The sequence below is a fragment of the Topomyia yanbarensis genome, chromosome 2 (genome assembly GCF_030247195.1).
Source record: "Topomyia yanbarensis strain Yona2022 chromosome 2, ASM3024719v1, whole genome shotgun sequence".
NCBI classification, from domain to species: domain Eukaryota; kingdom Metazoa; phylum Arthropoda; class Insecta; order Diptera; family Culicidae; genus Topomyia; species Topomyia yanbarensis.
In genome coordinates this window covers 276,060,657-276,087,403 of record NC_080671.1, presented here as the reverse complement: position 1 = coordinate 276,087,403, position 26,747 = coordinate 276,060,657, and the positions used below count along the sequence as shown (strand labels likewise).

The 26,747-nt window shown below is 35.0% G+C and overlaps 1 protein-coding gene and 1 long non-coding RNA gene across 2 annotated transcripts in view; both read left to right on the top strand.

Annotated features, from left to right (window-relative positions):
- Positions 1 to 8,976: 8,976 nt before the first annotated feature.
- LOC131683177 (uncharacterized) lies at positions 8,977 to 11,611 on the top strand. Its single transcript, XR_009304411.1, has 5 exons — positions 8,977 to 9,426; positions 9,483 to 9,623; positions 9,702 to 9,901; positions 9,965 to 10,795; positions 10,858 to 11,611. It is a non-coding gene; the product is annotated as an uncharacterized LOC131683177 (long non-coding RNA).
- A 9,047-nt stretch (positions 11,612 to 20,658) lies between these two features.
- Positions 20,659 to 26,747, top strand: part of LOC131683174 (alpha-actinin, sarcomeric-like) — a 346,976-nt gene continuing 340,887 nt past the window's right edge. The window contains exon 1 of the mRNA XM_058965014.1: positions 20,659 to 20,809. The gene's annotated coding sequence lies outside the window, so the exon portion shown is untranslated. The remainder of the gene's footprint in view (positions 20,810 to 26,747) is intronic.

The following is a 26,747-nucleotide window of genomic DNA, read 5'->3' as shown; positions in this document are numbered from 1 at the left end:
AATTAATAACACATAATTATGTTTTTGTATTTGTGTACTTTACCATTTTGTATTGTGGTATTCTCGCATTTTTGTAATTTTGTATTTTTACATTTTTGTATGTTTGTGTTTTCGCATTTTTGTATTTTGGTATTTTTATATTTTTGTATATTAGTATATTTGTATTTTTGTATTCTTGCATTTTTATATTTTTCTATCTTTGCATTTTTGTATTTTCAAATTTTCGTATTGTTGTATTTTTGCATTATTGAATTTTTGTATTGCTGTATTTTTGTATTTGTATATTTTTGTATTTAGAATTTTTGTATTTTTGCGTTCAAGTATTTTTGGATTTCTGTATTTTTGTATTTATGTATTTTTATATTTTTGCATTTTTGTGTTTTAGTTTTCTGCGTTGTTGTATTTTGAATTTTTACATTTTTGTATTTTGCATTTTTATTTCGAAGGGGGGACCCCATGAAATTTCAGAAATTTAATTCGCATTTCCTTTAATGTCCTTAAAATTTATGAAACGTCGAGATTTTATGTTACACCGAAAAAAATGTTTTTGAGAAAAATAGACTTTTTGGAACTTTGCTGATTTCGCAATGCTCCCAATGCTCCCATAAGCTGCTATATAAATTTGAGTTGATCCGACTTCCGGTTCCGGAGTTACGAATTGAAGAGTACGGTCACACATCAAATTCCTTTATAAACTGGTAACACCATGATGCCCGAATGATATAATACATATTCAAATAGGTTCAACATTACTTGGATTTGCGGGTCTATATCAATAAAACCAATCAAAGTAGTTTTGACCACATTGGCCACCTATGACGGTTATTGATGCCCCCGGGGAGCCCGCCAAGTTCCTAAGCTAATATCCCCCTATTTTCCAGCGAACTCTTAACTGATTTTTACAAACTTGATTTCAAATTAAAGACATAATACTTCCATTGACTGCCATTGAATTTCATTCAGTCTTGATTTTTGGTTCCGGAGTTACAGTTTGGTTATTGCGGTTACAAAGGAATTTCTCATATAAACCGGTACAATCGTAACACCTCATAGTTTAAAAATCTATTGAAATGAACATCAAAATACTTCGATTCGCTGGCCTAGATTCTTGGAATATATTGTCCATTATCGATAATTCCGGAAGTCCCGGGTTCCGGACATATTTCAGAACTAGAGCCACTTCGGTGATGACTGCACCAATTTTCACTAACCTAGTCTCAAATGGAAGGCATAGTATGAAGTTGCACCCCCCATCTACCCCTCCTTCCTCTCACACCCCTTTTCAACTCTCTTACCTTCACCCCCCTCCCCCTCTCTTTGACCAACTTCACACCCGCATTCCCTTCACCCCAAATATGTTAGGTTTTTCCTAACGCATCCTCCCCTCCCACTAATTATGCCACTACCCTTTCCCACCACTGCGCATTTCAAAATATGTTAAAGTGAAGACAACATTGAACTCGCGCTGTTAAGCTAATTAAATATTATATTTTTGTTTGTCTCAAGTGTGTCAGCGTCGACATGTTGCTCATCAGGTTCGTAGCAGTCGTGCACTCATATATACTTACCAAGTGTAATAAGAATGTAATAGCCATTTCCTCAATGTTATACTGAACGTAACCAGCTTTGATAAATGAGAAAGACACAATTACACCACTAGGTGGATTAAAACAGGTTTTATTGCATTTTAGTGTTTTCCTATTTTTGTATTATTATATTTTTGTGTTTTCGTACTTTTGTATTTTTAAATTTTGTATTTCTGTATTTCTACCTTTCCGAATTATTGCATTTTTGTTATAATATTTTTGTAATTTTGGATTTTTTTGTCTGTATTATAGCATTTTTGTATTTTTGTATTATTGTTTCTTCATATTTTTGTATTTTTAATTTTTGCATTTTTGTATTTCTGCATTTCTGAATCATTTCAAATTTGAATTTTTATTTTTATTGTATTGTATTGTATTGTGGTGAATTTCTGAAATTTTTATTTTTGAATTTTGAAATTTTTCTATATTTAATTTTTTAAATGATTAAATGTTAGAACTTTCGAATTATTGAATTTTTGAAATTTCTAAAATTCTAAAATTCATGAATTTTTGAAATATTGAATTTTTGAATCTAACTTTTTGAATTCCTAAATAATTTAATTTATGGATTTTTGAATATTTGATATTTTCATCTCTTGATTTTTTATTTATTGATCCTTTGAACTTTTGCATTTATGAATTTTTGTGTTTTTGTTTATTTGCATTTTTGTGTTTTATAGTTTTATAGTTTTTTGATTTTGTATTTTTATATTCTTGTGTTTTTGTATCTTTGTGTTCTTGTATTTTTGGGTTTCAGTATGTTGAATTTTTCTATTCTTGTATTTTTTAAGTTTTGTATTTTCGTATTCGTAGTTTTGTATTTTAGTATATTCGTATTTTGGTATTTTGTTATTTTTGTATTATTAAATTGATGTATTGTTGGATTGTTGTATTTCTGTATTTGAGTATTTTTGCATTATTTTATTCTTGGATTTTTAGCATTTTTGTATTGTTGTAATCTTGTATTTTTGCATTATTGAATTTTTGTATTTTCATATTTTTGTATTTTTGCATTTTGTTTTTTTTTTGTGTTTCAGTATTTTTGTATTCTGGTATTTTTGCATTTTTAGTAATATCGTATTTTTGTATTTTCGTATATTTGTATTTTCGTTTTTTTACTCTTTTGTTTTTTGTATTTTGGTATTTTTGTGATTTAGAGTTTTTATATTTTTGTGATTTTGTATCTTTGTGTTTTTGTACGTGTTCTATTATTGCATTCTTGTATTTTTGCATTTTCTTATTTTTGTATTTTAAAATTTTTGTATTTGCCTATTTTAGCACTTTCGTATTTATATATATATTTGTATTTTTGTATTGTTGGATTGTTGTATTTCTGTATTTGAGTATTTTTGTATTCTTGTATTTTTAGTTTTTTTGTATCATTGAATTTTTTGTATTTTTATATTTTTATGCTCTTGTATTTTTGTATTTTGGTATTTTTGTGATCTCGTATTTTTATATTATTGTGTTTTTGTATTGTTGTGTTTTTGTATTTTTGAATTTTTGTGGTGTAGTGTTCTTGTGTTTTGCATTTTTTGTATTCTAGTATTCCTGTATTGTAATAGCCTGTATTTCTTTGTATTGTGCGTTTAATCTCTCTCTGAACACGGACGGTTAAAGTATTCGTTCGGTCGAGTAGTCGCGAGAATAGTCGCTGACACTTCATTGTCAACCAGTTTGTCAAACATTAATCGAGTCATTCACTGTCTGTGAATTGCATACAGATATAATGCATAAAGGCGTGGAATGAGTATGTTATCCTTCAGCTAACTTAACCTCAACCCCCAAGGTCCAACAACATTTCCCCTCAACTGTCGCACTAACACAACCACGCATGAATTAGACTATACGAAATGAATGAAACAGCCGCCAGTGAGTGATGATTGTTTTGGTTTGACTTCTACCGCACGGGGGTGACAATACCGGCAATTATGAGAAGCATTATCAATAAAAGCATTATTCTAGGAAATAAATTATATTCATATTAAATTTTGAAAGTATTGCTTTTTCTACAGACATATATGTGAATTGTCATGATTCAATACCTCATACAGCACGAAACAGCAGACACCATTCACACATCCCCTGTAATCGAACACTTACTTTCAGCCAAATACATATTTGCTGTCAGCTTTCGAGTAAATACACAATATTTTCGTACTTTCGAATTTTGGATTTTTTTTATATTGTAGTATTTATCTATCTGTTGTATTTCTACATTTTCGTATTTTTGTGCTTTTGTATTTTTGTGTTTCAGTATTTTTGTACTTTTTATATTTTTGCATCCCTGTATTTTTATATTTTTTGTGTTTATGGATTCTTGTATTTTTGAAATTTTTATGTTTTTAGAATTTTAGTATTTCTGTATTTTAGTATGTTTGCATTATTGTGTTTTTGAATTTCTGGATCTATATATTTTGTTTTTTTTTTTTCTGAAAATTGAATTTTTGAACTTAAGAATTTTTCAATATCGGATTTTTATAAATTTTCGAGGTTTTTAATTTTAGACATTAGAATTTTTGAATGGTTGAATTTTTGAAATATTGAATTTTTGGTTATTGAAATTTCTAAAATTTTCATATTCTTGAATTTTTGAATCTTTGACTTTTTGAACTTTTAAATACTCGAATTTATGATTTTTTCAATTTCTGAATATTTAGTATTTTGTTACCTTGAATTTTTAATTTATTGATCCTTTGAATTTTTGCATTTATATATTTTTGTTTTTTTTGTTGCATTTTTGTGTTTTTGCGTTTGTAAATTTTTGTGTTGTTGTTGCGTTGAATTGCAGAAGTTTTTAATATAAGAATACAAGATTTTTTCAATTGCTGAATTCTTGATATTTTTTTAATATTTGAATGTTTGAATTTGAATTTCTGAATTACAGAATTTTTGAATTCTTTGCTCTTCGAATTTTGGAATTTTTAATAATTGAATATTGGAGTTGTTGAATTTTTGAAACCAGAATTTTCAATTTTTTGCATGTTTTAATCATTGATTTTTCGAGTTTTTTGAATTTCTGAACCTTTGAATTACCGGATCTTTGAATTTTTATTTCTTTTTCAATTTTTGGATTTAAAAATCTTCGAATTCTTGAATTTTCGAATATTCGAATTTCTGAATTTTTGATGTCTTCAAATTTTGATCTTTTGAATTTGAGAATTTTGTGCTAAAAGGGCATTTCATTTTTTTTTTGAATTTTTAGTGCTTTTGAATTTTAGTAATTCTGTATTTTTGATTTTTTCTTTTTGTATTTGTATTTTTATTGTGGTTGTATTAATTTGATTTGGAATTTTTGCATCTTTGTATTTTAGAACTATTGAACTATTGAATTTGTAATACTTGAATTGCATTACATGAATTTTTGTATCATTGTGTTTCTGAATTTCTGGGTCTTACTTTTTGAACATTTCGATTTTTGAAGTTTATAATTTTTAACATTTGAATTCTTCAACTTTCCTGAATTTTTGAAGATTTGATTTTTCATTTTTAGAATTTTTTAATTATAATATTGTTTAATTTTGAAATCGAATTTTTTTTAATTTTTGTGGATGTTTGTTGTTGTTATTGGAATTCTCTAGTCTCAAAATTTTTAAATTTTTGATTACAGATATCTTGAATTTTAGATATTTTTAGCAAGCAATTTATATATTTTTGTTACTTCTGTCATTTATTTTCAAAAAACTATAAATTTTTCGCTCTTAACGTCTTGTAATTCTGATTTTTATAATGTACATAATTTATCCTGTTTTAGAATTTCGTTCAGTTTTTGAATTTACAAATTATTGAATATATTATTCCTCAGTTGTGCTTAATAACACTAGTAACAGTGACGTAGTGCTCTGCCAGTGATGTTATGCAGCAAAGCTAGCGTTGTGTGGCTGGACCACATAGTCGCAGCGAAGGATACCAAGCTGCACTAAGCCGCTGACGGTCCACCTGAAGAGGTGTTATCAAACCCGCCGGCGGATGTGCAAACCAACCTGTGATTCACTTATTTGTCCGGTTTACTCCACAGTTTATAGAGAACAATTGCGCAAAGAGTGAAGACAAAAAAGACTACCTATCGTGCACAATTGGAATCCGTCTTTGTAGCAATTTTGCTCGATAAGTAGACTTTTTTGGCTTCACTCTCTGCACACTCTTTGCGCCCCTTTATACCCACTAAGACGTCCAAAAAATTGTTGCAAACCCGTTCAACACGGGTCCAACGATGGACGTTTGTTGAACGGTTATTTGGACGTTGTCCAAATTGGTCCAACGAACGTCCTTTATTGGACGATTTTGAAACCAACCGTTCTTATAGGGTACTAACGCCTTCGGTTTATTCAAATATACTCAGTCAAACCGATTCCGAAACCGGTTCGGTATCTTGAATGAATTCAATAAGGATTTCGACTTAGCTCAAATGCAATAACCTATTCTGACTCAGTAGGTTTCGGAATCGGTTGTTGCCTTTCAACTGGATTCCATATTGAATTCATTCAGGATTCCGAATCAAATTGCGAATGGTTTGACCAGGTACCGGGTAAGCCGACTGAGCGGTATCGATTTGATCTGCAGTAACTTGGTATCTACAAAAAACGCACTGTGATTGTGCCTAAGCATATCATTTATACAAAATATCAAAGTACTACATCCGTAGCAACGTTACATTGCATTTATGTGCGCTATCCATCTTCACTGCCGCTTAGTCGACTTTAAACTAGCCATAACCCATGTTTGAGTAAACCAGACGAACGAGTGGATCACAGATTTGATTGCACTTCCGACGGATGATTTACAAACACGTTCTCCAGCGGAAACTTGGCCGCAGCTGTGTGGCCAAGCTGCATCACACTAACTTTGCTGCATAACAGCACTTGGCAGAGCATTGTATAACTGTTACTAATGTTAATAAGTACAACTAAAAAATCAAACAATTAAACAACTAGAAAATTCAAAAACTGCAGTCCAAAATTCCGAAACAAATTATGCAGAAATTATCCACACAAATCTAGAAATACAAAACTTTAAGAATTTTTTTTCAGATTAACTAATATTAAATGTACTTTGTAAAACATTTTCAATTTTTCCTGAATAATATTTCTAAATCGATGAAAGGAGTATGAGCTGTCATTAAACGTCAAATTTTGACATTTACAGACAGCTTTTACACGTTTCATCGATTTAGAACAACTTTGAATTATTTGTTACTCTATGGGAGGCGGGATGCCCCACCCGAAGGTACCATCCGCCGGCAGGCATGCTGGCGACCGGATGGCGTGCGAACGGCAGGCAAAAGGCATGCGAATGGCGGGGCTAAGATTCATAGCAAAGAACGCAGCCATCCGCCTGGTTGTTGCATCTGAGCCTGCATTTCGTTCGCCCGTCACTTGTCGGCATGTATTGAGGCGATCGGTGTTGGCAGGTGGGGCATCTCGCCTCCGGTTAGCTATCCATCTGCCGTGGTAATGTGGGCTACTGTTTTTGAACCAATTCTGAACCAGCTCGTGATTGGACGAAAGTGACATTGGCAAACGTTCGGCTTGGAAACTAAAAGTACTAAAGGGCTGCTTGGAAGTGTTGTCGTATTGTGATATAAAACGTAAAGCAACGTTTGTTTACCGTTTTGTTTTTTTTTTGGTTTTCTTGAGATTCCGCTTTCTTTCAATAACGTCCGTCTGTAATTATGAAGTGAAAGGCATTTTCTGGCAGACGAATTCAAACATATTATCTCTCTTTTCGAAGTCTAACCGAGTAACTGACTATTTAGCCTAAGTATGAAAATTATTTCAACTTCATGTAAAAATTGTCTTTGTTCCAGCGCCGAGTAAATTGGGAGTATTGTCTATCGCGAGATAATATAGCATTTCGTCGAGTTGTTGCTATATGGGATACACACGAGTGCGGTCGAAACAAAAACAAACGTCAAAATGTTTTCTCACTCGCACTGATGCAAACTAGATGGGCGCGTAATTCAACGCACGGCCCTGTGGCGCATGGCTGAAAAGTCGCAATGTGGATTTAAGAAAAGATTCGCAATACATTGGGGCAAATCGTGAGAGTTATCCTGGAAATCGCTTGTTGTTCTTCTTTTAGTATTATCGATACAGTTGAATTTTACAGTTTTTAACTGCATCAATCATCGGTGGAAATAGGAGCGTGTTATTTTCTACTGCTGTTTTCTCCGAAAAAATCACATGAAGTACTGGAACAAACCTAAACACCTATACAAACTAAACAAAAATTAAGCCTTGCAAAAAAGTAGTTTTAGAATATTTAAACCAAATGCGAACAGAGAAGATTGATCTTGTGAATGAGGTTGCTCGACTCAGAAAGCAACTTACAAAAATTAAGAGCATGGAAATATTTTTCGTAATGGCCAACAACAAATCTCGACAAACATATGATTACGGCCTAAAAGCCAACTGTCAAAATCCACTTTGAATGGAAATTCCGGACAAACCGTTACACGCCAATCACAGATGTTGGTAGTAAATGAAAGAGAAAAGTTTTATCTTTCATAAACTGTTGTGAACTGTGTTCGACTAGTAACGGTTTGTCTAGAATTTCCATTCAAAGTGGATTTTGACAGTTGGCTTTTAGGCCGTAATCATATGTTTGTCGAGAAATATATATTATTTTGTTTTGCTGTATTCCGATGAAGACCCGTAATGATCATTTAAATGCGGATATAAAGACTAAATCATTGATTTTTCCCGGAGCGTGAAATTGATACATAATATAGAATATTTTAATCAGAACAATTTAAGTTTTGGACACGACTGTAACAAAACAAATATTTTGGCAACATTGGTCGAGTGGGGGTATGTCGTTTTCAGCAGGGATTAGCAAAATATAAGAAGAAGCCAGCTGGCGGATCCTATCCTAGGCACCGACCTATTATAGGATCCGCCAGCTCTGTTCCCTGTTTTTGAACCAATTCTGAACCAGCTCGTGATTGGACGAAAGTGACATAAGCAAACCTTCGGCTTGGAAACTAAAAGTACTAAAGGGCTGCTTGGAAGTGTTGTCATATTGTGGTATCAAACATAAAACGACGATTGTTAACCGTGTTGATTTTTTTGTTTTCTCGAGATACCGCTTTCTTTCTATAACACCCGTCTGTAATTATGAAGTGCAGGCATTATTTGGCAGACGAAATCAAACATATTATCCAGAACTGAAATTCCCGAGAGATCCGGTAGCGCGGTTATCGTGGATTCTGTTATGTGTGCGGAATAATGCGGAAATGCCTCTTTTCGAAATCAACAGGCTGTGTAGCGTACACTGAACAAAAGTTGTTGCAATATAGCGTATGATTTGTCATATGAATAACCCAAAAGCTCAACGTTGACGATTTCGAAAGGCGATCATTCGAAAAAATAATGACTTGAAAATCGAATGACATCATGTCTGTATTGGAATGAAGAGGCTCGTGATTTTCAAATGAGTAACAAAACGTCAAATGAATTGCTTGCATTCGAAAAAGGTAAACGATGATGCCTATGATTATCATCTCAAAAACCAGCAGTGTATCATTCGTGTTTCATCATTGTTTAGTATTTGGGCTGAATCAAATGAGAATACATATAATTTTCACTGGAACGCCTAATGATTTTCATACAGCTGTCAGAAATATGAAAAATTAATAATCAAACAAAATAAAATGGCGATCAACTACTGATGCATCTGCTTATGTGAGAATTTACTAACATATAAATATTTTATTAAAAATGTAAAATAACAATCTTTCGAAACATAAAAGCGGTCACCTTTTTTTATTTGTACAATGTGGACGTCAACAAACTGCTTGATATTTATTGAGTAAACAACGAACGTCAATATTAGCATTCTGGTAAGTTATTATTATTTTTAATGAAAATCAAATATTTCCAATTATAATTCTAGCAGCTGCGACGCTAATGAAACTACTAGAATGCAGAAAAAATAATCTGGAACCACAAGACAAGGCGTCCTTGGAGCAAACACCAAAATCCAGCCCATTCCCCATCGGTTGCCATAACAGCGAAGACGAATTTATGTACATATCCGGTAATTTTATGAAACAATAACCAGCTGTTATTTCCCACTCTTCATAATCATCTTCCTGTCTATCCTGATGGATTTTAGGCAAATTAGAGCAAGTCTACATCGATGTAACATCCGTAAGTTATTGGAGAGACTGGTACCGCCAACTTACGCAAAAACGAACGCGCAGGCGTGGTTAGCCTACGGCATACTTTCCCACCAAGCAGGGTATCCACGGTACCAACAAATGATCACGTATAATCCTGTGGGGCGATAAAATTTACGGCAAGAAACATTTCTTGGTACACAAAAGTCTCTTCAAATTTGAAGTATTCCGACTAATATCCTTGAATTATTATTTTCAGTTTCATGGAGAACAAATAAAATCTGTTAGAATCCAATTTAAGCATTAACAGCGTACACGTGTCACTATTGATGAGTCATTGGTTCGAATGGAAACTATCTGACGAAAGTGACGGTAGTTTATCGATCTCCTTCGAAGTCGTATACCAACATAAAGGCTGCCACCATGAACCACCCATTGAAGCTCTCAATTTAAGTGAATGTGATGACGTTGATAGAAAAACCTTCGTTTTCGATTGATGAAAGATGGTTATGGTAAGGTTTTGCATTATCAGTGGAATTCATAGAAAATCTTTACGGAACACCGGAAGCTTCTGAAATCTTCCAAGTAGCCCTGATGGCTGGATGTTGGCTGGAAGTAACGAGATGACGTGACGGTAACCGTAAAAAGCATGCAAGTAGCACATCAAAGAGCAACAACACTTCGAGTTCTCCAATCGGACATTTTGATTTGCACATGAAACCAGATCTGGTTGGAAAACCCGATAGCTCGTCATCACCGTAGTTCCCAAACTTAGTAGACTGCGTAACGCAGCGACTTGACTGAGTTCGGTTATAATTGCAGTTTCTGTGAGTTGACTCATTTCAATCAAAGATGCAGTGGAATGCAATTGCGGTTCTAATCTTGGTACCCTTACTACTAAAAATACGATATTCTAAAAGTGAAACTAACGACAAAATTCCAGCAGATGAATTCATTCGATTAACACTGCTGCTGTGAATCGTAAAGAGCATGATAGTGGACGTACCCGATTGAGTTTTTTCTATTTATGCAGTCTCTAGGGTAGCAGAATACGAGCATTATATTAAGTGGGACGACAAACGCTTCTTGTGTATTTAAAGTCCCTACATTATATAACTAGTAGTTCGACTAACAACTTTCATTTATTTTCAGTCAAATTGAGAAAAAATGCAAAACCAGAGTTGGGATCTCATTCCACTTCAAATTCAGGACTTTGAAAAGCAACAGGCATTAACAATGCCTGTCCCAGCTAAATACCAGATTGCAAAGATCTGCGGAATAGTGAAAGGAGAGATGGAAGAATCTGGCTGAAATGAAATGTTGACGATAGTTTACGGTCTTAATTTTCAGATGAATAACGTCAGTACGTTCAAGGATTCAACTAGAAACGATGAAATTACTCACTATGTATAAAGAGTTTGGTCAAACGGCAGCAGAACGCAGAAATTTATTTCCATGGATATCAAACGGGAGATGGATTTTGATTTATCCAAAGGCTTCAACTTTAAAGCAAGATTTACACTTCGAGAAACTCGATCTCTTGATCTAAATTAAAGAAACCGTCACGGATTAAAATAAATAATCCCCAAGCCACAATATCGCAGAGAACGAACGTGTTGTTGAACGGCACACCGAAGCAAAGCAGCACCTTAATTTTTTTTTGATAACTTCACTGCACTGCAAAAAAGGGTAGAGCTAGGGGCAGAGTATATATTTCATCAGCAGTGTGATGTTTATTATCTAATACTATTATAGATATAGATAAATATAGATATTTTAGATTTAGATTAGATTTGACTGATTATAAAGTTCCATTTGTAATGTACCACATGGCAGGAATATATAAACATAGGTTTCCTAATTTCCTCTGTGACTAAAATGAAGTAAAATAAAATGTTTCGATGAGAAGTATGAATCAGTAACAAAATCCTTGATTTGAACTGATGGTCTACTCAAAAACCAAAAAATATTGTCTTATTTTTCGATCAACTTTCATTCAACTTTTTGATGGCTCGAATGCGATTGAAGAATGGAAATAGTTCAATTGTCCTATTAGTACCATACACTAAATATAAGAATATCTGTTCAAACTCGACATTTTGTTTATTGAAAAACTAATGATTGCATTTCGAACCTGTACAATAGCTCTTTTAAAATTCAAAACTTTTGCTTCTACTTTTTGTATGACTATCATAAGATGCTTGCATACATGGACGAATTGTAGTCGCAACAAAAATCAAATGGCAATCATCCAAAATACATCTGCCAAATGTTAAAGGGCCGGTTCATAACGAATATCATTCGAATTCACTCGTCCGTTTTGGTACAGTGTAAGTATGAAAATATTTTGAACTTCATGTAAAAATTGTTTTTGTTCCAGTACCGAGTAAATTGGAAGTACTGAGCAAACAGGGAGAATGTTATCCCGGAAGTCGCTTCTTGTTCTTCCTTTGGTATTATCGATACAGTTGAATTTTACAGTTTTCAACTGAATCGATCATCGGTGTAAATAGGAGAGTGTATTTTCTACTGCTGTTTTCTCCGAAACAATCACATGTAAAAACCTATACATTGCTCCAAAACAAAAATTAAACCTTGCAGAAAAGTAGTTTTAGAATATTTAAAATAAATCCGAACAGAGAAAATTATTCTTGTGACAGAGGTTGCTTGACTCAGAAAGCAACTTACAAAAATGAAGAGGCGTGAAGATATTTTTCGTAATGTCCAACAACGAATATATATTATTTTGTTTTGCTGTATTCCGATGGAAAAAAACATCATGATCGTTTAAATGCTATAAAAGACTAAATCTTTGATTTTTCCATGAAATTGGTACATAATATAGAATATTTTAATCAGAACAAATATACGACCGAAACAAAACAAATATTTTGGCAACATTGGTCGAGTGGGGGTATGTCGTTTTCAACAGGGATTAGTAAAATATAAGAAGAAGCCAGCTGGCGGATCCTATCCTACCCTCTAAGAACGGTTGGTTTCAAAATGTCCAATGAAGGACGTTCGTTGGACCAATTTGGACAACGTCCAAATAACCGTTCAACGAACGTCCATCGTTGGACCCGTGTTGAACGATTTTGAAACAAATTTTTGGACGTCTCAGTGGGTAGGCACCGACGCTTATGACCCAGGTAACCAACAAGCATTAGTGTATGCAGTAAAGTAGCGTAAAATTTGCATTCCGGATGCCTCTTGCAGTATGCTGGCATTCGTTATGCATAACTGTTGTTAATCAGCATTTGAAAAACTGTTTAAAAACTTCTTGCCAGTAAGCAGCATTCTGAATGCACAACAGTAGTAAAAAAGCATTTTCATAGCACAGCAGTAATGTAGCCGTATATTTTACCAAAACCGACTTTTAAATAGCATTTAAAACGACTTAAGTGCTTATCAAGTAGCCGTTAAGACGCATTCAGCATGCTTATTGGTTACCTGGGGAGAGTTTAACACGAGTGTCTGTCGATGCAACACTAGACGAAATAGGCCGACGAAATTTGTCGAAATCGGTTGGTCGGAAACCGATTAGATAGATAGATCGGTCGACAGTTTAAAATTGTTCTAACCGGTGCACCTTATATCCTCTGGAAATTTCTCAAAATAAGCACGAGACAGGCTTTCGTAGATTTCTATTTTATTTCTTTTATTATATCAAAGACTTACGCTTGGAACCTAACATGACTTGTCGATGACTCCAATTCCGTACCTTCCGTTTGCTCTTAAATTGCAGTGGATTTATATTCTTTGACGTCTTTGTTCAGTTTTTTAATCACACTGGCTACGGTCAGATTACATCAATAAATCTGCAACTGCATATTATAAATGAAAAAGATCAAATAACAGAAACATTAATCAGACTTACCCAAATCTAAAATTACTTCTTTCACTATTTCTGCCAATATAATGTATTGCCAATTTCACTTCCAATTTACAAGGAATATTATAATAAATAAAAATTAAGTTTGGAACTTAAAATTTCCAACTGTTGCATTTGTCAACAATACGAGAACCGATTTCGTCTACTGAACAATATAATTAAATCTTGTTTCAAGGCAACACAATTTTTTCAACCGAGTTTCCGTAGATTAGGTCGGGTGCCAGATTTAAACGGATAAAATCTATTGATAAATATAATGACGAAAATCTTCTCCCGACGTAATACAATTTAGTCGGTAAATTAGTAGGTCGATCTTGAAGGCACCCGATTTCGTCGGTCGAGTGCACAATTTCGCAGATGTCAAATTTTTTATGGGGATGTGCCGTGTACGTACATGATCCGTAGAAAAGTCTATTGAGTTCTTTGCGGTCGATCTCACGAACACTACCCAGGTAACCAATAAGCATGCTGAATGCGTCTTAACGGCTACTTGATAAGCACTTAAGTCGTTTTAAATGCTATTTAAAAGTCGGTTTTGGCAAAATATACGGCTACATTACTGCTGTGCTATGAAAATGCTTTTTTACTACTGTTGTGCATTCAGAATGCTGCTTACTGGCAAGAAGTTTTTAAACAGTTTTTCAAATGCTGATTAACAACAGTTATGCATAACGAATGCCAGCATACTGCAAGAGGCATCCGGAATGCAAATTTTACGCTACTTTACTGCATACACTAATGCTTGTTGGTTACCTGGGTAATGAAGCTTCCTGGTTGAAAACAATCCCATTTACTTTTGCCGTCTTTGTTTATTATTTTCCACCAGCTTGTGATGTAGTATTTGTGTCATGTGGCGTGTACGTACATGGGCCGTAGAAAAGTCTATTAGTCAAAATCGAAGACGTCAAAGCACGCTGGCTCCAAAGAGAATTAGGCAATCCATTAGACGTTTGTTTGACAATTCAGCGGTGGGTTCTGTTAACAAGTCTACTCCTGCGAACAGAAAAACTCGTCCGACAAATAACTTTATTAGTCCGATTCGTTTGATGTTCGATCGAGTCAACGATATTGTCGGACGTCGCACCCCTCGGAGTAACGTCAGAATAAGTATACAAGAAATAATCAGCTGATCAGAAACGTCTCATGGATTGCCTAATAGGGAAAGAGACGAAGAGTGAAAATCAGTCAAAACGGCAACACTCCCTTTATGATGATTTCAACACTAGAATTTTGGCAACCGCTTCCACAGGCAGCACTTTAAATGACTCCTATTATATTTTGAAAACAAACCGTATGTCGATCGTTGGATTTGTTTATCAAACGATGCGCATTTCGAAACAAAGAGATGAAATAATTCTAAAGCTTGTTTTTACTCATCATATACTCTAGAATGCACCTCACAATCACGATTGAATCAAATTCTGACGAAAATTGAAATTTCGTTTTTAATAGATGTACAATACTTATCTCCTCCAACTCAGGCATGAGTAATGTTTATTTACATTGCACGATTGGTCTGCTCAATAAGGTATTTTTGGCTTCACACTATTCGTCTCTTTCCCTATTCTCTTTGGCTGGCTCCAGAAATCGCTTACTTCACGCTTATCCTCAGCTACTCATTGCAACTAAAATGCCTTTACTCAAAAATGAGTAAATTTTTTTTTGAAAATTCAATATGATGTCTGATCCATCCGACATCGGCACTACATCATTCTGAATAGCCTCACCTATTTCTACTCATTTTTGACAAGGTACGGTTTTTTCACAAATGAGTAGATTTTACGCGTTTCTGACAAAAATCGTACCTTGTCAAAAATGAGTAAAAGTAGGTGAGAGTAGTCGGAATGATGTAGTACCGATATCGGATGGAGATGACCTACTTCGATCAGATATCCTATTGAACTATTAACCCATTATGTCCTAGCGTATGAAATTTCATACGCAAAAACAACACATTTCTGGATCATACTTGTTATACAATAAAGCCGTTTTCAAACTTCTGGTATTCTGTGAATGTTAACTAATACCCTATAGTTTATAATGTGTATGCTCAATAATCATTTTTTATTAAATTCTATTGTGTTTTCGAATGTCAAAGTTGGATAAAATTCAAACCAAAATGTGAACAATACATATTATTAATTTTCTCTTCTAAATCACTAATTCTTGTTTCGGATTGTGAACGAATGGCCATAAGAGATGTGAAAAATGTGGCTCAGTGCGAAAAAATGGAAGAAATTGGTGAAACAATTGCAAACATTCTGCTGGTAGTTCAACGTATGAAATTTCATACGCTAGGCTGAACCGATATCTTTTTTCCCAAGGCAAAATTATTTCCTCTTAATGATTAGGAGGAGATTTACAACTTTCTCGCTGATTTTAAAGTTGAATCAGTACATTCAAGGCTAACAAATGCTTAATACGTAGCAAATCATACCTGGTTCTACCCGGAATATTTTTTATGTAAATTCTCGTAAGAAAATGTTCTTTTTCTTAAAATAATTACTAAGTTTGAGGGAAAGATGGTTTGATGCAACGAACCAATCATGAGACGAAACGGCACGAGAGAGGAGAGTAGTGTTAAAATCAGAGCTTAAAAAAATTGACATCGCTGCATGAATTTGAAAGAAAACGAAATTCAATTCAAGCCCGCTGCGATGAATGAATTTTTTGGTTCGTTTCCATCGTCATTCGTTCTCCCGACGCAGCGCTTTCAGGTACGGACATGTTCGGTTTCAGAAGCAACGTGAATTTTCTTTCTATGCTGGCTCTGAGAGGGATTATCGATCAAAAGTGCACCAGATATAGATTACGCAGTTCACTTATGCTCGAAAATGTGCAAGATGCTAACTTCTGCCTTCAAACTGTCGACATAATAACAAATGAATGCTTTGGTTGGTGAATGAATTTATGTTTCCTCTGCACTCAAGCATTCGATTCTGCATGAAATTTCAGTCAGTTGGAAAGTGAATGAATGAGAGAGGCGTTGAATCTGAATGTCGGTTTCGGTAAATGCAAGCAGAAATAGGTAACTGATTTTGAAATTGCGTAACACTGGTTAAAATCATTCAAAAAAGCTGCTAAATGAATGATCTCGCAAGGTTGAAGATATTATTCGATTTTATGCTGAGTATAAAGATTTTAGCCGAATTTTCTCTGTAATGATTTTTTGATACCCTATCAGCCCAGCGTATGAAATTTCATACGTTAGTTTTTTTCGCAACGAAACGGTCCAAAGTGGTTATTTTATTTTTCCCATACTTAATTCGGCATAATATGAGAGCTCACGAAGTATTTTATAAATTACCAAAAGTTTTAACATAGCTGGATTATAATGGGTTAAACAAATTTTACTCATTTATGAGTAAAAGCGTTTTAGTTGCAATGAGTAGCTGAGGATAAGTGTGTAGTTGTCTTGTCTTCACACTTAAAATCCATTACCTACCAGTAGGTAATTTTTATTTGCTGTCCTTATTTCACTGCAGGAAAACAAACGAGAAGGAATGATTTTTTACTCAAAATTAATGGTATGAAGTTTAGTCGGCTTTGGGGAATATCGCATTATTTTTGGGTAAATTTGGATTCCCTCTCTTTCGTTTTTCATTGGAGGAAGTAGAATGCACAGATTTAAGATTACCTACTGCTAGGTAATGCAAATTTTCTGTGTTGTCTTATGGGATTTTCGATTGATTGACGCCGGTGTAGTGAATTGCACTGGTTTTGCATTTTCTAGCAGAAGTGTCAATGGAACATACCCAGTTTTCTGCACTTCTACTAGAAAGTGCAAAAACGGTGCAGTTTCAGTGCATTCCACCTAAGACCCGGTCAAACCATTCGGAATTTGATTCGGAATCCTGAATGGAGTCAGTATGGATTCCAAATCAAATGCAACAACCGATTCTGAGTCGGAATCGGTTGTTGCATTTGATTTGGAATCCATACTGTCTCCATTCAGAAATCCGAACCGGTTCCGGAATGAGTTTAACTGGGGAGAAGAGAAGACAATCGCGTAGCTAATTTGATCCAGTCCTAACCTCAATATTGAACCAGCTTCTGATTGGTCGTTTTGCCAGTCATGAGCGTTCATTATATTTACAAACGGGATCTAAAACAGTGCTGCTGAATCTATTCTGGCTACGTTTCATACACATCAACCTTTCATGCACATTTAATAAAAGTCCTGAATGACGATATAGCTATGTGTATCGTTAAGAGAGACATAAATAAAAATTTTATTTAATTTTTAAATGCAGTTAGCATTGTAAATTCTTTGTTGAGGTGCGATCTTTGAGATAAAATTACTTTCGGCAATTGTAAAAAGCATACAAAAGGTATCTGGCCACGATGAACGCTTGTTGTCTTTAGATTTACTGCAGGGCCTAGTCGAGAAAATTAAGAAGAGCAAGAAGCCTGTTGTCGTCTCTTCTCTTAACACTCCACTACACCGGTGTCAATCAATCGAAAACCCCAAATTTGCACGGTAGGCAGGCGGTGACCAAAGAGAATAGGGAAAGAGACGAATAGTGTGAAGCCAAAAATACCTTATTGAGCAGACCAATCGTGCAATGTAAATAAACATTACTCATGCCTGAGTTGGAGGAGATAAGTATTGTACTTCTATCAAAAAAGAAATTTGAATTTTCATCAGAACTTAGTTCAATCGTGATTGTGAGGTGCATTCTAGAGCATATGTATGGGTAAAAATAAGCTTTAGAATTATTTCATCTCTTTGTTTCGAAATGCACATCGTTTGATAAACAAATCCATCGATCGACATACGGTTTGTTTTCAAAATATAATAGGAGTCATTTAAAGTGCTGCCTATAGAAGCGGTTGCCAAAATTCTAGTGTTGAAATCATCATAAAGGGCGTGTTGCCGTTTTGACTGATTTGCACTCTTCGTCTCTTTCCCTATTCTCTTTGGCGGTGACATGTTTGATCAGTCCCCTGTCAAGGGCGACGTCTCTGTACAGCCAGCATCACTGTTATGAAAATCAACACTGTAATTAGTTACTAAGGCTGGAACCATTTGGCGATTTTTTTAACCTTTAGTTAAAATTTGACAGTTCGAAAGTTATTTTTTCTTGAATGGAAAAATTAAACCGAGAGAGCGAACCGTTTCAAAAGTTGACATATGGATAGTTATTTAGAATTGACAGCTGCGATAACCACAAGATGGTAGAGGTGTGAACATTTGTCGATATTTTGAAAATTAGTTCTTTTCTTATTACATTAAGTATGACAGTCATAGCCTCGAAAAGTAAACATCCACATCATGAAATAACCCAAACAAATCTTAACACAACACGTTATCGTTTCCATCTTTATCCCTTAATTTTGTATTGAAAAATATTGACAACCTCAATTAGGTACAGAAAATGTTTTCACCTTTTTATTATGCATCATGGGCAACATTTTAACTATCGCTCTGTCAATTTTAACCTGGGACGGGACCTGCGGAAAGAAAAAAAAACGCGTGTCAAATTGATCCAGCACGCAAATGTCAGATTGAACCGGCTGTCCTCAGAGTGATTAATATGGGGAGTATTCTATTTGAAATTAAGTAAACGCTAAACTTTTTTTCAAATATTTCAATAAATTAATCATTAGATCAATAATAATAGTGGAGATGATAGTGCTTTCATTAATTTCGAGATCGGTAATTCTTGTGAACACTGTTCTCACAAATCGGGTTTCACCGGAAAATGGTGAAAAGTCATCTCCGGATTTTTCGCTTTACTTCGACCGCAATTTTTGACCTTGCACTCCATGATAATGGATTCACAAAAAAAATTTGAAAGTTCAATTCTAGAGAAAATTTTCAATAGGACGTAAGTAACAATGAGAGATTCTCTTTGGGGTCTTTCTCTCCTGTTCATTACTCGGCCATTTCAACATTTACTACTAAACTCTTTGCATAATATTCTAGTAAAAACCGTCGCCTTTCGATATGTACTGGAAAATTAGTGCAAAGTGTTGTAATGACGTCGTAATAAACGAAAGAGAAAGTAAACAAAGAGAGGCTCTCAATGTTACGTCCTATTGAAAATTTTCTCTAGAATTCTTGTTCTTTAAAAAAGTCATGTCATTTCTTGAACTACACCAAGTATTAGTGTGTGTGAATCGAAGAAGTAAGATATAACAAACAAAAAGAAAGAATAAGAAAACACGAATCCGCAGGTCCCGTCCCAGATTTTAACCATGCTCCAGAGCAAAGAGAATAGGAAAAGAGACGAATAGTGTGAAGCCAAAAATACCTTATTGAGCAAACCAATCGTGCAATGTAAATAAACATTACTCATGCCTGAGTTGGAGGAGATAAGTATTGTAAATCTATCAAAAAAAAATTTGAATTTTCGTCAGAATTTAGTGCAATCGTGATTGTAAGGTGCATTCTAGAGTCTATGTATGAGTAAAAACAAGTTTTAGAATTATTTCATCTCTTTGTTTCGAAATGCACATCGTTTGATAAACAAATCCAACGATCGACAAAAGGTTTGTTTTCAAAATATAATAGGAGTCATTTAAAGTGCTGCCTTTGGAAACGGTTGCCAAATTCTAGTGTTGAAATCATCGTAAAGGGAGTGTTGCCGTTTTGACTGATTTTCACTCTGCGTCTCTTTCACTATTCTCTTTGCTCCAGAGTACCCTCTAAGAACGGTTGGTTTCAAAATCGTCCAATGAAAGACGTTCGTTGGACCAATTTGGACAACGTCCAAATAACCGTTCAACGAACGTCCATCGTTGGACCCGTGTTGAACGATTTTGAAACAATTTTTTGGACGTCTCAGTGGGTAGGGTTATTTTGCAAATAACTTTCGAAGTGTCAGATTTTAACTAAAAGTTAAAAATTTCACCAAATGGTTCACAGCCTAAATGTTGTTTTTTGAAAGCTGTAATTAGTTACTAAATGTTGTTTTTTGAATAATATGGTGTTAAATCATTCCACAAGATGCAAAACGTCATGTGGAATGCTGGAATATCGTGTATAGTGCCGAACATAATTCTTTGTTTGGGGCTTTATAGCTATAACGCCCCATATATGTAGGTCGCTGTCAAACACCATATGATGGCATAGGGTTGCTAGAGGGCTGTGTTCGATTGGTAGATTTGGCTTCCGCACGATTCTGTGCGAGCCTTTGTAAACAACGCCTTTGGTTTTAAGTAGAAACGGCAATAGATTAGCAGAAAGTCTGTTACAGCTAATTTCAGGTAAGTTAATTAAACCACATTATGCTATGAAACCCTGACCCACCAACGTTTCTGAAAAGTAATAATTAAAATGTCCATTTTCCTTGACTGTAACTGACAAGTTTTCGTTCTGCTGATAAATAAATACCTGGGACGGGACCTGCGGAAAGAAAAAAAAAACGCGTGTCAAATTGATCCAGCACGCAAATGTCAGATTGAACCGGCTGTCCTCAGAGTGATTAATATGGGGAGTATTCTATTTGAAATTAAGTAAACGCTAAACTTTTTTTCAAATATTTCAATAAATTAATCATTAGATCAATAATAATAGTGGAGATGATAGTGCTTTCATTAATTTCGAGATCGGTAATTCTTGTGAACACTGTTCTCACAAATCGGGTTTCACCGGAAAATGGTGAAAAGTCATCTCCGGATTTTTCGCTTTACTTCGACCGCAATTTTTGACCTTGCACTCCATGATAATGGATTCACAAAAAAAATTTGAAAGTTCAATTCTAGAGAAAATTTTCAATAGGACGTAAGTAACAATGAGAGATTCTCTTTGGGGTCTTTCTCTCCTGTTCATTACTCGGCCATTTCAACATTTACTACTAAACTCTTTGCATAATATTCTAGTAAAAACCGTCGCCTTTCGATATGTACTGGAAAATTAGTGCAAAGTGTTGTAATGACGTCGTAATAAACGAAAGAGAAAGTAAACAAAGAGAGGCTCTCAATGTTACGTCCTATTGAAAATTTTCTCTAGAATTCTTGTTCTTTAAAAAAGTCATGTCATTTCTTGAACTACACCAAGTATTAGTGTGTGTGAATCGAAGAAGTAAGATATAACAAACAAAAAGAAAGAATAAGAAAACACGAATCCGCAGGTCCCGTCCCAGATAAATACAAATTACAAACCGCCCTGCTTAATGTTTTGGGATTTTCGATTGACTGACACCGGTGTAGTGGATTGCACTGGTTTTGCTATTTCTAGCAGAAGTGTCAATGAAACATACACTCCACTACACCGGTGTCAATCAATCGAAAATCCCATTACGATTTTCGATTAATTGACACCGGTGTAGTGGAGTGCACTGGAACTGCACCATTTTTGCACTTTCTAGCAGAAGTACAGAAAACTGGGTATGTTCCATTGACACTTCTGCTAGAAAGTGCAAAACCAGTGCACTACACTACATTACACCGGTGTCAATCAATCGAAAATCTCAATTGACACCGGTGTAGTGTAGTGCACTGGTTTAGCACTTTCTACACACAGAAAAAATAGTGAACATTTTGGCAATTTTCCCGTATGATATGGTGACAAACAAGATTCAGGTTTGAATCAATCAATACTGTTGGTTGAAATTACCATAAAATTCATTTGTTGGCTTTTTAAATAGTTTCAACAAATATTTCGTTTGAAACAACAAAATCATGATAAGTTTACCAAACAAACAAGTTCGAAGAAACAAAAACAAATCTTTTGTATTAATCAAAGGAGAGATCATCTCAAATTTGGTTGAAGATGGTCGAGCTGTCATGTAACTTACAACAATTGTTGCTTTGCTTTAAACGGAATGTGTGCTTTTAATACTTCAAATTACAGAATAATTTGTTTAAGTACTGTGATTGAAGTTTTTTAACATACCAGCCCAAACGGGAAATGTGTCGAAATGTACAGTAGGGTTGATGTACCAATAGTCTCATACTTAAGGAAAACTTTTACTAAAAAATCTATGAATAGACCTATGGGCAATGTTAATACATTAAACAAAAGCTTTCCCTACTTCATATGAAAAATATAAAAAATGGTTTAATAATCAATTTATGTATTCATAACCACTTGTACCACTATCGAAACACATGTACCAAGAGTGGTGCAATCGCTAATTTCGGTTCCTATTGTTGCAAATCCCATTGATTTCTTATGGGACTTGCAACTATTGGCGATTTGCGGCAAAGCCAAAATTAGTCATGCGACACCTATGATTCAGCTCATGAACTGGCAAAGTGATACAGTTTGCTTTTTTTTCACCCGTAAGTGAGTCGTAGCTTACAACAAAATCTTCATTATCTTCTCGGAAAAAGCTTACCACTGCCAAAATATGAATGAAACGAGTAAGAAATTTAGTTTTATTTGCAATTATTCTGAAATTACAGCCATTTGCAACTATTTCACTCATACATTTCTTCGAAATGTAATCGGGGTATTATTGTGGTTATGAAAAATCGTTCCATAAATAAAGTTCCAACTCGAAACCGAGACCCAATCAGTACCAATGTCAAACTCCTTCATATTTTGAACTACGTAGGAGATTCAGTGAAGACTATCGGAGAGAAGGACCGGCTGTGCATGATACAAAGCTGACACTTTCCTATTAGCCGGATATATTCTTTCCTCGCCTGATCTGGAGAGTTTCATGAATTTACACCATCTCATGAAGGCTTAGCTTAACTTAGGACGAACGGGAAATGCTGTTGCGGCGGCTACGGTGCTCAACAAATTACATTTCGAAACAGCGCGCATATAGCTCTGCGAATAATATTAGAAATCACTATCTTTTTGCAAGATGTTTACTCGTCATCTTATAAAATGATGCTTTTCCTTCATTTTCATAAACAATTATCAACAAACTGATCGGTAATTTGGTGTTTAAAAGTCATTTTTTACCAATGTTTACAGAAAATATATGCACTATGACAGAACAGAATCAAATCAGTAACACTTTCCTTCCAGCGCAATCTGCGAGCGGTTTCAACGTAGAATCGCCAATAGGTACATTAGATCAACTATAGGTGCAAGGGAGCTCAAAATTCAAAGGAAATCAATTTCTTCAAAAGTTATTTGAGCAAATTTCAAGGATAACAGTTTTATTGTTGCATAGTTTGAGTGCGATGAATCGTTAAAAAATATTTGTTGATGGTTGGTACCTTAGTTAGGCGTATAACCCACTACCACAGAGAACAGACATGTAAGCTCGAATAAACTTTCCCGAAAAAACTGTGTAAACATTTAAATGAAAATACGTTGAAAATCACCATCGCATACAGGTTCGCTTGCGTGAGTCACCATTGTATCCAAGTTTGCATACAAGTCCCGTATAGCGATTGCTGGCCGATCGAAGCGCCGACCAGCGGCAAGTTGCTACTTGCTGTTGTCATTTCAAAGCGACAGTTTAATTTCTTCACTGAAAACTGACACACAAGTAAAATTTTTAATTTTTTTTTTTTTTTTTTAAGCGAACCTGCATGCGATGGTGATTTTCAACGCATTTTCATTATGATGTTTACACAGTTTTTTCGGGAAAGTTTATTCGAGCTTACATGTCTATTCTCTGTGATTTCTTACACAAGTTGAAAACTTTACTTGTGTGTCAGTTCTCAGTGCCACTACTGCAACTATTGGTACACCTCAACTATAGGAGCACCCACCCTAACATGTATAGTGTCTCCTCCTGCACGATATAAAACGGGAGCAAAAAGGTTTCCCGTAGATTATGAAATTATCGCAAAGTTGCTTGATAGGTTAAAGGCTTTCCAATGGTTTTGTTTAAGATACACTCTGTACGGCACTAGTGAGCATACAACCTTTCTGTACATACGATATAGGGAATTGCGTATAGCGGTAGTAAAAGATCGGTCTGTCAAAGGCATGATCGATAAACGATCGACTGCAGCTTTCAGTAGATGGATTGAAGGGGGATAGAGACAAAATAGTCGGCATTGAACGCAGCACAATAGCATCTCGCATGTTGCTTGTGTTAAAATCATAGCATCTCGCATGTTGCTTGTGTTAAAATCACTTAATTCTAATATTCTAATGCAAAAGTAAAGTTCTAATGCTAACTAAAAATAAATGTGAGTTCAATCAAGTTAGTAAATCATGTGGTTAAAACACTCAAATTTGACTTTACTTAACCTAGGGTATAGTCTATTGAATGAACTAAATCATGCAGAACTAAGGCTATACTGTAAGACTAAATTTGTTTTGATAATACCACTAAAAATTGTAAGTAAATTTCGGAAACAAATGAAATAATGAAAATATATTTCAGCTACAGCTGATTGTTCACGTATTAACGTCAGATATTCGAGTTCAAGCTATAGTCATGTTCATTTCCGTTTGTTGCTCAAGGCTCCACTGGCACTTCAATATGAAATTTAGTGGCTTATATTGGTGTGGAAGGAACCCGTGTAACTGCTGCGATTTGTTGTCCGTAACGACCAACACATCAGAACAGAAACCATTTCTTATACCAGAAACATTTAGTGTATTTTTTTTTATTTCAATTATAGAGGTTTTAACCTTAAGGTCATTCGCCTCTTCGGGTTAGAAAAATCTCTTAGGAAAAATTTCTAACCCTATGTGCGGGGTCGGGACTCGAACCCAGGTGCGCTGCGTACAAGGCAATCGATTTACCAATACGCTACGCCCACTCCCGCATTTAGTGTAAATCTACCTCATCTTTCTGCTCCTTGTGTAAAAAGGTAATCGGAGGAGACGTTAAACTCGAATCTGCTCAGACCGAGGTCAAGTCCTGCTCGGACTGCAGCACATTATGTGCAAGTTTATCGAGCAAATACCATTAAGACAAGGCGGCGATAAATAACGAAAATAAATAATCAATGATTAACCTGAGTCCGAAATCTTTCAATATTTTATTTTCTGATTTCCTGTACTATTTTCTGCTTTACGTTTTGAATTGAGTTTCACAAAAAAGCGAGTTTCACAAGCGATTTTGGTTTTGTGTTCACGTGTTTTCCATGAAGCAGATATTTGTTCGCAACTATGTCTTGCAGTGTTCCGTTTTCCGAAAAAAAAAAACCTGTTTCAATCCACCTAGCGGTTTAACTGTGCATTTCTCATTTACCAAAGCTATGATTTAATGGCACGTTACGTTCAATATAACATTGTGGAAATATAATATTTAATGACCTTAATGAGCATGAGTTCAATGTTGTCTTTGTATTAACATATTTTGAAATGCGGGGTAGTGGGGGAGGGTTGGGGGATAATAAGTGGGAATGGAGGATGCGTTGAGAACAACCTAACATATTTTGGTATACGGGTGGGTGAAGGGAATGCGGGTGTGAGGTTGGTCTGAGATGGGAGGAGGGGGTGAGAAAGTGGGGAGGGGTGTGAGAAGAAGGATGTGGAGGGGTGGATGGAAGGTAGTGCAACAGCCAACTTCATATTATACCTTCCATTTGAGACATACCCAGTGAAAATTGATTCAGTAATCACCGAAGTGGCTTTAGTTCTGAAATATGTCCGGAACCCAGGACTTCCGGAATTATCGATATTGGACAATATATTCTAAGAATCTTTGATTCACCATCATTGATCTAGCCCAGCGAATCGAAGTAATTTGATGTTCATTTCAATAGATTTTCAACCTATGAGGTATTACAATTGTACCGGTGTATTGTATATGAGAAATTCCTACGTGACCGCAATAACCAACCTATAACTCCGGAACCAAAAGTCAATACTGAATGAAATTCAATAGCATTCAATGGAAGTTGATATTACGCCATAATGATTGAGTGGAGGACAATCGTCTTTGAACAATCTGGGTAAAAAATCGGTCTGTCAAAGACATGATCGATTAACTATCGACTGCACTGCCAATAACAGCATAAGAGTCCCATGTTGAAAAACAGCAAGCCGAGAAAAACGCGGTTCAAGATTGTCCCATCCATTGAGCCAAAGCCAAGCCATGTTTTGGTATTTTTTTTATATTTTCTGAACAAACCCGGTAATTTTATTTGTGCAGTGTGATTCAGTGGTGATACAGAATACAATCCAACGGATAACTCATTTTCGACAAAAATCCACATGGGACTCTTATGCGTTTATGGGCAGTGCAGCTTTCAGTAGATGGATTGAAGGGGGATAGAGACAAAAGAGTCGCCATTGAACGCAGCACAATAGCATCTCGCATGTGGTTTGTGT